The sequence below is a fragment of the Pleurodeles waltl genome, chromosome 6, assembly GCF_031143425.1.
Source record: "Pleurodeles waltl isolate 20211129_DDA chromosome 6, aPleWal1.hap1.20221129, whole genome shotgun sequence".
NCBI lineage: Eukaryota > Metazoa > Chordata > Amphibia > Caudata > Salamandridae > Pleurodeles > Pleurodeles waltl.
In genome coordinates, this window is record NC_090445.1 from 950,035,469 (window position 1) to 950,049,336 (window position 13,868).

Consider the following 13,868-nt stretch of genomic DNA (forward strand, 5'->3'; position numbering starts at 1 on the left):
GGATGGTCTCGTAGTTTGGACTCTTGCTCTAGGCAAGACTGCTGGTTTAAGCATGACAGTACTTTTGTTTGTAGGTGACTGTGCCTATCCTACAACAAGTCGCAGCTGTCGTCCCAGCCCTTCCGGCTCACTAGCAGCACCTCACCAAACACAACAGTAAAAGGTGATTTGTGGCAGCCTTTACGCATGGGCTCGAGAGTAAGACATTTCAGGGAGTGTCGTGGTTAAACGGAGTTTACCCCTTTCTCACAGATACATTATGTCTCAACCAAACACAGCCAATAATGAAGATGCAGTAAAGTTTCAATAGTTTTTATTTAACACAACTGCAATTTGCGATATGATGCATGGGCTGCAATGATTAGGATAATGAACAGTGCAAGAAACAGAATTGTGAAGACAAGAATCATTATTACAAAGACCCCCACCATCTTGCAATAGAATGTAAAAGACATAAGAGGTGTAATGTGCCCTAATACCCTAACATGATAGGGCTAACCTCCTACCTAAAGGAGAGCTGGGTTTTTAAACCTAATCAGCCAATGCCATGTCCATGAGAGGAGCCCCCAACCCTCATTATCTTGGAATGAGGTCTCTATCTCAGACTCCGCAGGGACAAGAAGACTGGGTCAGCGTCAAGACGACATGCAGCATCGATATCAGCGATGGTGGCGATGCCCTCTGGTCGGAATCCCTCTGATTATCTGTCTGAAGTGCGATGTATTTATACAGATCTACCAGGACCCCTGATGTAGGTGTGTTCCCAAACAATAGGTAACAGACATGCTTGGAACGGCAATTATTATAAACAAATCCCTCGAAAGTATAGAGATGGAAAATCCCTAAGTGTGAACACCTACTGTTTGTTTGTCTTTGTCGCTTGATCTTGACGCCTTAGCGCAGTGGCACTGATAATGCAAAGCTAACAAGTGGCCTAACTATAAACAAGGCAGCCATCTTAGATGAATTTAATAATTAAATGGGCTAAGACAGAGCAAGCTAAGTAGGTTAAAAGTCACTAGGTGACGGGGTCACAAGTCTGCAAGCCAAAGGCTAAGCTAACTCCTGTTATACCATTAAAACAAACTAGGATTCACTACAATGGCTGGAAGACTATGTTAACATGCCACTGCGAGGGGCCTGCCCTTGGGTGATGACAGCCAAGGAGATCTAAACGGCAGCCAGCATGGACCCACTTCTCCAAAGGACGCTCTTCATGACTGGAAATGGAACCATTATCTGGATGAGGCAAAGAGATGGAAAGCAGAAGCGGTGCTCACTCAACTGTTGCATGTCCGCCACAAGCTTAGCTCTAACATGGATGGGCTCCTGCTGAGGGGATCCCATACTGTGATTCCAAGGGCACTGTGGTTCATGGTCATTGACCTGATGCACCAAGGGTACCAGGTCAAGGCAAAGACTAAGGGGGTCATTCCGACCCTGGCGGTTGACTACCGCCAGGGCCGGGGACCGCGGATACACCGCCAACAGGCTGGCGGTGCATCCATGGGCATTCTGACCGCGGCGGTACAGCCGCGGTCAGAAACGGGAAACTGGCGGTGTCCCGCCGGTTTCCTGCTGCCCTAGGGAATCCGGGATTCCGACCCCCTTACCGCCAGCCTGGTTCTGGCGGTTTTGACTGCCAGAACCTGGCTGGTGGTAACGGGTGTCGTGGGGCCCCTGGGGGCCCCTGTAGTGCCCATGCCAATGGCATGGGCACTGCAGGGGCCCCCTAACAGGGCCCACCAAGATTTTCAGTGTCTGCCAAGCAGACACTGAAAATCGCGACAGGTGCAACTGCACCCGTCGCACCCCTTCCACTCTGCCGGCTCCATTAGGAGCCGGCATCCTCATGGAAGGGGGTTTCCCGCTGGGCTGGCGGGCGGCCTTCTGGCGGTCGCCCGCCAGCCCAGCGGGAAACTCAGAGTTACCGCGGCGGTCTTCTGACCGTGCAGCGGTATTCTGACGGCGGGATTTTGGCGGGCGGCGTCAGAACGACCCCCTAAATCCAGGCTAAGAAAAATGGTTTGGTTCCCGGTAATAAATGAGCTGTTGGACAAGGTAGCCAGCAAATGTGTCCCATGCCAAATCACCGGAGGTGGACTGTGCATGCCCTGGTGACCACAGAGGATAATGCTTGGAGTCTGTGGACCCACCTCAGCATGAACATTGGGAGCTTCCTCAAAGGGAAGTTCCCTATTGTCATCATGGACGACCACTCCAAATACCACATGGTGGAGGTAACTCAAACTACAGCATTCAAGGCAGCATTCCTAGTGATGGAGAAGATGTTTGCACTGTTCAGACTGCCTCAAGTAATCAGAACTGACACCTTCCTCCATTCCATTAACTGGGCTTAGTGAACTATCTCCAAAACCTTGGGGCATCCTGCAGGAATGACCATTCGGCATGGTTCCAAGTCAAAGGGGAAGTGGAACACATCATGAGATTCCTTAATAAGATGCTAATAATTAGAGCAGATCAAGGAGAGGACCTCAAACGGTGCCTCCAAAAGTTCCTGGTGGCCTCCAGGCAAACCCATCACATCACATCCCAGCAGCTACCATTGGTGGGTGGCTGTATCAGATAAGGAGGCCATGCAGGAGAAGTGCCACGCGACCAACACAAAGGCCAGCCTAGATTGAGGGGCCCAGAAGCCAACCCTCAAGGTAGGGGACATGGTGGTTATTAAAGATTGAAACCCTGGGTAAAAATGTTGCGCACCTTTCTAAAGAAATCCATGGCAAATCACCCAGATACAGGGGAGCATGGTCACCATGTTGTGTCAAGGGGAAACCATGACCAGGAACATACTGTGGTTCAAAGATGCCCATGGAGAAGCGCCATCCCCGACACACGTCAGCCCCCTTAGGAGGAGGACAGGAGTCTACATGGAGGTGAGCTGCCCAGTCTGAGGACCCTAACACCAAACACAGAAAGTTGGATGAGGAAATTTCAAAACATTTTCTGCTGCACTGTCATGTTGCTCTAGGGGAAGACACAGAGGGTTTGAAGAACACCGAGAGGGCTTGGAGCTGGTTCACACCTCCATACTGCTTAAGGCCAAACCACAAACCTAGCAGGGTCTTCAAGGACTATGGGGGTCATTCCGACCCTGGCGGTCCATGACCACCAGGGCCGGGGACCGCGGAAGCACCGCCAACAGGCTGGCGGTGCTTCCTGGGCTATTCTGACCGCGGCGGTTTTCCCCTGGCCCAGGGAATCCTCCATGGCGGTGCTGCTTGCAGCGCCGCCATGGGGATTCCGACCCCCTTCCCGCCACCCTGTTTCTGGCGGTTCTTACCGCCAGGAACAGGATGGCGGGAACGGGTGTCATGGGGCCCCTGGGGGCCCCTGCACTGCCCATGCCACTGGCATGGGCAGTGCAGGGGCCCCCTAACAGGGCCCCACAAAGATTTTCACTGTCTGCTTAGCAGACAGTGAAAATCGCGACGGGTGCCACTGCACCCGTCGCACCCCTGCAACTCCACCGGCTCCATTCGGAGCCGGCTTCCTCGTTGCAGGGGCTTTCCCGCTGGGCCGGCGGGCGGCCTTTTGGCGGTCGCCCGCCAGCCCAGCGGGAAAGTTGGAATGGCCGCCGCGGTCTTTTGACCGCGGGGCGGTCATTCGGCGGTGACCGCATGTCGGGCGGCGGTCAGAATAACCGCCTATGTGTGGAGCAACTGAGCGCCAAATGAAGGAGCCCAGGATGACAGAGACAATGCTCCAGGCTAACTTGGGGAAGGATGTAGAGTGCCTTTTCCTATGAAAAGGTTAAGCACACAGCCCCCACGATGTTGAAGGAATAAATAAACGGGTGATAAACCATTTGAGCCCATGACCAGTCAATGACTGCAAGTGTCTCAGGTGAATGCTTTCTCCCCGACCCATGGCTGACACAACCTGAGACTCCAGCCCATCACAATCACCTCTAAATTTTGCATTATGTTCCTCCACAAGGGTCTCAGCCATCCTGGAAAGCTAACAGAGCACTCACCAGGCTTTACATGGGCCTCATTGCTTTTTTCTCTGCCCAAATAAAAATACTTAATGAGCATTATGAAATACAGTGATAACATCCTAGAACAGGGTAGAATAGAAAACATACACATGTCCTGGGGCTAAGGTCAAACCTCTGCAGCCTCTGTGTTGCAAGGGGCCCTCAAACCTCCAGGGGGCCTGCCATTCCTTTAAGTGGTCCCCATTCAGCCAAAGCTCTGTGAATATCTGTGAGATATGGGTGACTCAAGGGCCCCTCATCACATTCTGCATGGGGGCTCCATCATTTTGCATTACACCATTGCACATGTTACTCAAAAGATCCCCACCAGCATAAACTTTGAGCCTGGCCCACACGTTGAGCATTATTGGTGGGAAACAACAGTGCAGCATTCATGTTTTAAATTAGAATGTAAAAAAGTGTGTGCTGAAATATATTTAAAAGAAAATGACGTAGCGTGACACTGTGCAAACATTGGCAGCACCACTCTCCGCATTTTCACAATGCAGAGATGCAGTGTATTTAATTGAATACAGTCCACCCTTGTGTTGTCCCCTGCGCTGGTACTAAATTAAGCTGCCTGCACCAACGCAGGCATCCTTGCACCATCGTGCAAGGATGCCTGCGTTGAGGGACTTGATTGTTATGTTTGGGAAGGTGTCCCTTCCTGCACATAAACAATCACTAATGGCGATTTGGCACTTCTGTGTAAGTTTCAAAGTGTCATTTTGAAATGGTAGTTTATGTGCAGGTAGAGACACCTTCCCGCACATAAACAATCATGTCTGGCATTTTGCTCTTTCTATGCATGCTGCAGAATGCAGCATGCATAGAAAAAGCAAAAAACGAGGAGGAATAAAAGTATTCCTCCTCATTGCGCCTTGCTAACGCCACCCCTGGGGTGTAGTTAGATTTTGGAGTTGCCTCAGATTTCTGACATCTTGTAAATGTGAGGCAGTGTCAAAATGCAATGTGTGTTGCTGTGGCATATCCACAGCAACATCCATTGCACGCCCCTCTGATGCAGAAAACTGCATTGGAGGAGCCCATATTTACAAGGACTCCTCCTTGTAAAAATGGAACAGAGGTTAGCTCCACTGGAGCGCCATGTAAAGTGTTGCTCCAGTGGCACTCTGGGCTCTTAAATATGCTTCATAGACTGGCTAATTCTGAGTCTGGAGGTGCATTCGGAATCAAGTACTAATAGTGTTTGTGCCTAATTCATGACTTGAGTTAGAAAGATCTACAGGTATTATTTTACGGGCTCTAACGAGGCATCAAATGTAGTTTTAACATTCACTAAAATCACAGTTTTCCCAAATTTAGCCTGAAACATTTATGGTCACGTGATAACAGTACTTCCCTAGGGGGTTACATAAAACAGATGATAATTCCAAGCAGGTTGGAAGAAGTCGATAATGTTAGTAAACAAAGTTGGAACAGGCACAGTTCTACTGACACATTTTGCTTAAGAATGTAAAGAAACTATTTCAGAGAGACTGTAAACATTTTTGAGCCACACTTTCCTATAAAAGACAATACAACAGAACAAGAATATAAGCATATTATAACGCAGATGAAAAGTTGGGCACAGGAATGTAGGATTCAAACATAAAATAATCCAGAACATTAGCACTAACAGACAAATTAAAATATTATCTATTGCCTGGTCAATTGAGTATCAAAAGTTGGTATTTGTGGATTCAGAACTTTGGTTAATATATTTAAATTTTAAAGTCACTGGCAACTACTACATTTAATTTATTTGTTTTGCATTTTTATTCACCTTTGACTGAATCTTATGTTACTTATTGTGTAAACGCTTTGGAGTGTATTGTAGGCAGCTGCTATTTACAGTACAATAGTTTATAGTATAGTATGAAGTCTGGTGTGGTGCAGAGTTCTGTAATGATGGATGGTATGATGTGAAGCAGTATAATGTGGTATTTTGTGGCACTTTTGTGGCACTGCAAGTGCCACATAATGGGTGTTGCTGTTGGTATATTCCAGGAGCCATTTTCCTGAGTTTCTGTTGTTCTGTCTCTGGTTTTGGAAGCCCTGTGCTTTTGCCCACATTCATGTTACCTTTTCTGATTTCCTCTTTGATCCCTTGTTTACTGTACCTTGCTTCTAGTTGATAGCAAGACATGGACTAGTAGCCTGAATGTAAGGGCAAGACAGTCGGAAGGGACTCGATTGGAGACTGCGTAATGGGGTGTACTCCTGCTTCTTATATCTCCATTAGCATCTTTGTACTTCTGTAAAACTAAGGGCCTGATTAGGACCTTGGAGCATAGGATACTCCATCACATACATGACAGACATCCTGTCCGCCATATTACAAGTTCCATTATATCCTGTGGAACTTGTGAAACGGAGGGAGGGATATCCATTACGTTTGTGACAGAGTATCCCATTAGCCAAGGTCATAATCAGCCCATAATGACTGTCCCATTTTTCATGTTGCCACTCTAGTTAATTGTTCTGAAGAATCACATAACCAGAAGATTGGGCTAGCTAAAACCAGATTGATTTGAATCAAGTTTACTGTAGAGAGAATGTGATCCTGTGGAGATTGTATCAGTCTGAAAAGATGTTTTGGCGCTCTCTTGAAAATTAATAAAAGTACTGTTTCTGACTGCTCTCTTGAAACTACTCATGACAGCACAGTCTTTAAGTGGAGGGCCCATGAAATGGGAGGCTACAGCCCAAATATGTGTTATTGATGTCTTAATTTTACAGGAAAATTGTAGGGTGGAGATCAATGGTCTCATGACTTTCTTTTTTCTTTCTTTTTGGTTTGCAAGTTGTGACGATTATGCTTGATTAAGTATGTACTCTCCAGTTGCTTTGAATTGTTAAAGGGTTCACTGACAAAATAACAAAATCTTAAATATTGTGATACAAAAACGTTGTGCACAAAAATATTGTTATTCTATACTCATTATTGAAAATTCAAAAATATTGGGAAAAATCATTTTACACTAATATAAAAAAATATATACAAAATATTGTAATTTAATATACATAGTTAAAATAGTAAATATTAAAGATATTAACATGTAACAATAATTTAATGCACTTTAAATATATTTAATATAAAAAATATTTATAAATAAATATTTATTTAAACAAACACACTCACGTACATATGTATTTGTGTATGTTTATTTACAGATATATAATGTCAAACTATCATTAAAAGATAATTTTAATTTATATTACAAAGTACTAATTTTTCGATTGAACACTATGACATATATATATATATATATATATATATATATATATATATATATATATATATATAGTTAAATATATATATACACACAATAAATGAATAATGGCATATAGAAAAATACATTTTACTAAAAATGCATTATATATTACAAACAATACTAATTAAAAAATAGAATTTAAAATACACAGAAATAAAATAATAGTATAGTTTTAAACAATATAAATAAAACTATAAATTTCTATGAACAAATCATATAATATTCCCCCTCCAGTCTGTCCAACAGTAGGGAACACGTTGGACTCAGGAGGGGTAAAATGTATTATTCTCACTCCAGTTTTGCTCAATAGTAGAAAAAGCTCCGGCCTCAGAAGGGGTAAAATGGACTATTCCCACTCCAGTCTGTGCAAAAATAGGGAATGTGTTGGACTCTAGAGGGGTAACATTTTCTATTCTAGATGAGAAAAACTGGTGAGAGCTGCATAAGTCACCCCATCCTAGATTCCCCTAGGTATCTAGTTTACAAAAATGTACAGGTTTCCAAGGTTTCCCTAGCTGAAAACTGAGCTAGAGCCTAAAATCCACAGCTATGCCCTTGGCAAAAAAGTTTTTGGATGAAAAAATGTGATGTGTCCACATTACATTTTGGGGCATTTCTTGTCTTGGGCACTAGGCCTGCAAACACAAGTGAGGTGCCATTTTTTGTCTGGAGACTTGGGGAATGCTGGGTGGAAGGAAGTTTGTGGCACCCCCAGATTCAAGAACATTGCATCACAGAAATATGAGGAAAATGTGTTTTTTGGACAAATTGTGAGGATGTGGGTGACAGAAACTGATGGGAGCCCCACATGTCACCCCATCCTAGATCTCCATAGGTATCTAGTTTTCAAAAATGTACTGGTTTGCTAGGTTTCTTTAAGTGCCAGCTGTGCTAAAGCCAAAAATCCACAGCTAGGCAGTTTGCAAAAAATTTGTCAGTTTTCAGAGGTAAAATGTCATGTGCCCAGATTGCGTGTTGGGGCGTTTCCTGTAGCAGACATTAGGCCTACCCACACAAGTGAGGTACCATTTTCATTGAGAGACTTAGGGGAATACAGAATAGCAGAACAAGTGCTATTACCAATTATCTTCCTCTGCATTTGTGCCTTACAAATGTAAGAAGGTGTGTACGAAATAAGTCATTTTGAGAAATGCACTGTAATTCACATGCTAGTATGCATACCCCCAAAATCAGAGATATGCAAATAACCACTGCTACTAAACTTCCCATCTTGGGCCCATCCCAGAAATACATAGGGTTCTTTGATAAATATTTATCACTCTTGATATTTTAGCAAATGAATCGCTGTATGCCAGGCACACAATGAAAAATAATTGCAAGGTGCATCTCATTTATTGGCTCTGGGCAGCTTGGTTTCATAAGAACCTACCAGCCCTATATTTCCCTGCAACCAGAAGGGTCCAGTGGACATAACGGTATGTTGCTTTCGAAAATCTGCCATACTTAGAAAAGTTACAGATGAAAACATAGACACAAATGACTGTTTTTTTTTAACTAGATTTCATTTTTTGTTGTATTTTAAGTGCTACTTTCTATAGGAAATCCTTGAAGGATCTACACAATGACCCCTTGCTGTATTTAGATTTTTGTCTACTTTACAGAAATGTTTAGCTTTCCGGGATCCACCATTGGTTTCACATCCATTTCTGTCACTAACAGGAAGGGGGTTGAAAGCACAAAAAATAGGAAAAATGAGGTAATTCCTGGTAAAATGCCAAAATTGTCTTGAAAAATATGGTTTTCTGATTCTAGTCTGCCTGTTCCCGAAAGATAGGGAGATGGTGATTTTAGCACTGCAAACCCCTTATTGATGCCATTAGCCAGGAAAAGAACAAATGTCCTCTTCTGCAGCACTTTATAGCAATTTTTCACAAAAAAAAAAAAATTAGCTGTATTTTGGCTAATTTCTCAGTCCCTCCAGGGGAATCCACAAACCATAGGTAACTTTAGAATTCCCAGGATGTTAGGAAAAAAGGATGCAGATTTGGCTTGGATAGCTCATGTGGGCAAAAAGGTATGGAGGCCTAAGTGCAAACTACCCAAAATAGCCAAAAAAGGTTTAGCACAGGAGAGGGAAAAGGATTAGCAGAGAAGGGGTTAAAGGGATTCTCAGCTGACTGAGTCCCACAGTATCAGCCCACTCCCCACATATAAGCCTGCTACAAACATGCCCCAAACATTCCCCTTCCCAAACTCGAAAGATATGAAGAGTAACATTGTGTCATGTCCCGACTCTAGATCCATCACCCACCACCACCTCTTCCATCACGTTGCACTGTAAATATTTTAAAACATGTATATTTATCTACTAAGCATGTTATGTTTTAATCTGTGGCTTAAAGGTCATTCTTCATAATCGTTGTTGTATTTTTATCAACCAAACTGATCACGACTTCTGTTTTTGTTGCCGACTTGAATAAATGAATAACAATAAAGTAAATCTAGACATAGCAAACTACGCTTTTAATTTCATAGATGTCAGTTCTGGTGTTCAAACTACGGATAATGGACACACGGGCGTCCTTTCCCGCAATGTAATTAGAGACATAGGTAAAGTGAAATCCCCTCTCTGTGATGTCATTAAAAGTAAAATGGTGCATGATGTTACTACTTCTAACATTTTGGTGAACTGAATTGATATTCATTCTGAACTCAGACATTTGAAGCAATTTAAGGCTGAATAATGTTCTAGGCAATGCAGCTTCATCAGTTACTATTATTTTGCTGTAACTACACAGTAACTATTAATCTGTTGCTATACAACTTCGTCGTCTCGGAGAGCACACCAGGTAAGTGCACCTTTGTATACACTTTTGTGGAGAATCGCGACAAAGTCAATCAAATATACTGTGTTAACAACTCTTCAGCCCAGATGAAGCGATGGAAGGAAGAACAGGTAAACGTTGTGGTTGCTGATTGTACAAATACCGTGCTGAATGTATTACTTCATCTCAATTTGAGAACTTCATGTCATCCAATTATTTACCTAAAAAATAATCATCTTGGGTACTGAGCACAATTTCGACCAGTTCTCCTTTTCCTTTAATGTATGTTTGCATTAAATTAAATCTTTGAACACATCATAGTTCAATCTTTTGTATATTGTGCTTACTTTCATCTAAGGTTTCTTGCAGGCTGGAAAGCATATTTTAAAAATCACTTTCCCGTAGCCCAGCAATTAAACATCTGAATTTTTCCTGCAGATGTTGCATACCTTGTGAAAGAACCGCTGTACATAGCGTGGTCTAGGACGGTTTATGGAATAAAACATTATAAGCTTCTCCGAAATATACACCACGGTGAGCCACAAACGGGTAAACTGTATCGACCTAACATTACTGCTTTGTACCTTTATCTTCACACTGGTGTCTCTGTATTCCTAGTACATTGATATGAAAACGACCTCCCCCTCATCGTGATGAAAGCTTTATCGCTCCACTAAAAAGTCATGACTACCCAAACTTCACATACTCTGAACACCTACCCTTCTGCCAATCTAATTTCAAACAAGCCATCCCATTCACCTCTAAAAATATCCCTTTTTCTTCCTATCACCCTATAGCCACAAGAAGCACCCTCTACATCATGTTTAGCACACACAATTTCAGGGGCGCCCTAAAACGTGACATATGCTGAGTTAAGTGCCTCCATTGAATTGGTTTCCGGAAAAGGAAAAAATATTTGGAAGCAACTCACCAACAAATGGGAGAGACATTCTAGCTGGTGTTCCCAACAGATGTCCAATCTGAGAACAGGGGTGTGAAGGAAAGATGAATGTAGACATCCAATTTGCTGTGCAGTATTTTGGGAGGCAGGGATGCAGCTGTCATATGGATTAGAGGAACAAAGCTGGGGACAGTAACTGAGGTTCCATAATTTAAACAAAGCAATATGAATATCATCCATCCATGTCAAATGTAAACAGATAAACAGCTCCTATATATTAGACCAACAGTGTACAGGAAAGAGTAACCAAGGGGAAGAAACTCAAACATTTTGCGATGGGTTACCGTCACAAAAGTGACTCTAACCAGCAGAAAATGTTTTTTCCCTGACTTACTTTCCAGTGCACAACTTGGTTTGTGTTGGAAAGTATCCAAGATTAAAACAAAGCAGTGCAAAATGCTGCTTTGCATTATTGTGTGTCAAGGGGGCGTTATATGGGTGGTACATGGGCATTCCCATGCAATCATCCATGCTTTTTGATGCTAAACCCTATCTACTAACATTAGTGGATAGGGCTTAGAGCCAAAAATGAACACCCCTGAAAAGAAGATGTTGAAAGAGGAATTATTTTCCTTCCTTCTTTGTTTTACGACTTTGCTTGTATGCCACATTGTACAATACACATAAGAAGTAGGACAAGGTTTTTCACTTGTCTAGCCATAGTATTTTATACAGGAAGGGTATCCTTCCTGTATAAAACCTATGTTAGACTCAGGCACACACCCTAGCACTATGGTGCTAAGGTGTGTTCCAAGCGCATGGCAGATGAAATCAGACCCAGCCCTAGGGAGAGGGGAGGAGATTGCCATATCAATGTGAATCTGGCAATCTCCTGCTCTTTCCATGTCATGCATTTTTGGCTGCTGCTCTGCATTCGATGACAGCTTTGAGAATCTGGGCCCTGGTCTGTACAATTTTTCAAAACCTTTAAAAAGAATTAGCACAGTATTGCATATGATCCATCCTTTCAGATAAATAATATTTTTCTGCTTGCAACTTTAGCAACAAACTGCTTTGCCACTGTGGTGTTAAATGAATGTCTGTGTAGATACAGTGTACACTCCCCTAACCTTTGCGCTGGAGCCCATGTGGTAGTGGTGTACATAACATACCAGTCGAAGTGTGTTGTGTACCTCATACAATGTAACGGCAGGCTGAAATTAAGTTGGAAGGTTATGAATAGTCGATGCAGGATATAATTGATTCAAGATGTACGTAATACATTCCAGCCGTCACATCTGCTTCCTTTCCACTGTGATCTCTGTCTTCAACTTCCCCTGGTCACCATGGAAACCAAGAGCTACATAAAAAACATTCTGATGCCATATATTTTACCATCCTTAGAATACCACACACCTCCCTCCTATTACTATGTAACACAAAATAATAGATATCTATGAAAGAACATATCAACACAAAAAAACTTAAAATAATAACAAACCAATTCCTTAAAAAATCCTCCAAGAGATATCAGCACGATAGGGATCTTGTTTCAAACAAATCCTACAATAAATTGTGGACTCTTAATAACTCTTGAACTCCTTATTTCTAAGTTATGTCCATCTACATTCCCTACTTTCACTTCACTTCTGACTGAATTGTTTTTTTCTGTCGAGGTCTAACCCAGTCTTGATTTTTACTACCCTTCCTATATTCCACATCTTATGATCTTCAGTCCTTATAGCATTCACAAACACATTTATTACTTTGAGGGGAGGAGAATATTTAAAATGATCTCTTGATAGACCTAAACGAGGATTCTTCAATTTAACATCACCAACTTTAATTGAAACTTTCTTCACTGCTTTATGACTATCAAACCTGATTTTCCATTCTGATATTTTCCTCAGTTCCCTTTCACACTTCTTCTCATCGTTACAAGCTACTTTCAGTTCTTGTCCTGTCTTGTTATTTACCCATGCAGGAGAAACTACTTTGTCAGGTTTCCTTCTCTTGAACAACTAAAAGGGTGAAATACCTGTGTTTGTGCTATATCTTTCTTCCAACACTTGTCATGTGTCAAAGCCATGTGTATGGTTTCTATCCAGACCCTGTTCAATCACTCCAGCAAAGCATTTGTTTCCGGATGATATAGTGAGGACTTTTTATGCTTAATACCCCTGTCATTTAGATACTTTTCCATATTATCAGAGACTCATATTGTAGGCTCATATATAACCCCTTGAAAGAGGTCAGCAACACACTTCGGGAGAAGTTGAATCATTGGAGAGATCTATGTCTTATCACGGATATGGAATATCGGCACATTTATAATGCCACTCCCAGATCCCCTGTTTATACATTCTCCATAAGATACAGAAAACGGACTCTTTCTCACTAGAGAGGCCTATCATTTCAGGAACAGGATCCCCCACGGAGAACTTATCGGAGTTTATTTACTTTTTTTTTACAACTATTGTATGCAATTTGCCTTCATACATTAGAGACACCAAAGACTTATTTTGAAAGATAAGTTACTTTGATTGGACAGAGGAACACTTCTTGGTTATTCTTGATGTGGTTTTTATTATACCCCAGCATCCCTAGGGCTAAGGGTTAAATTGCCTTACAGCATTTTCTAGATAATCGTGATACAACTTTGGTCGAACACTCTAATATGTTGATGGACTTAATTGAGACCGTATTGAAGAATAATATTTTCAAACATAATAGAGTTTGGTACGAACAAACACATGGCCATGGGGGCCAAATATTCTCCATCATTTCTGAAACTGTATGTGGGTTTTTATGATAAAGTACATTTGTGGCAGAATTGTCCTCCAGAATTGATCCAACATGTTATTAATTGGGACAGATACATCAATGATGTACTCATGTTCTGG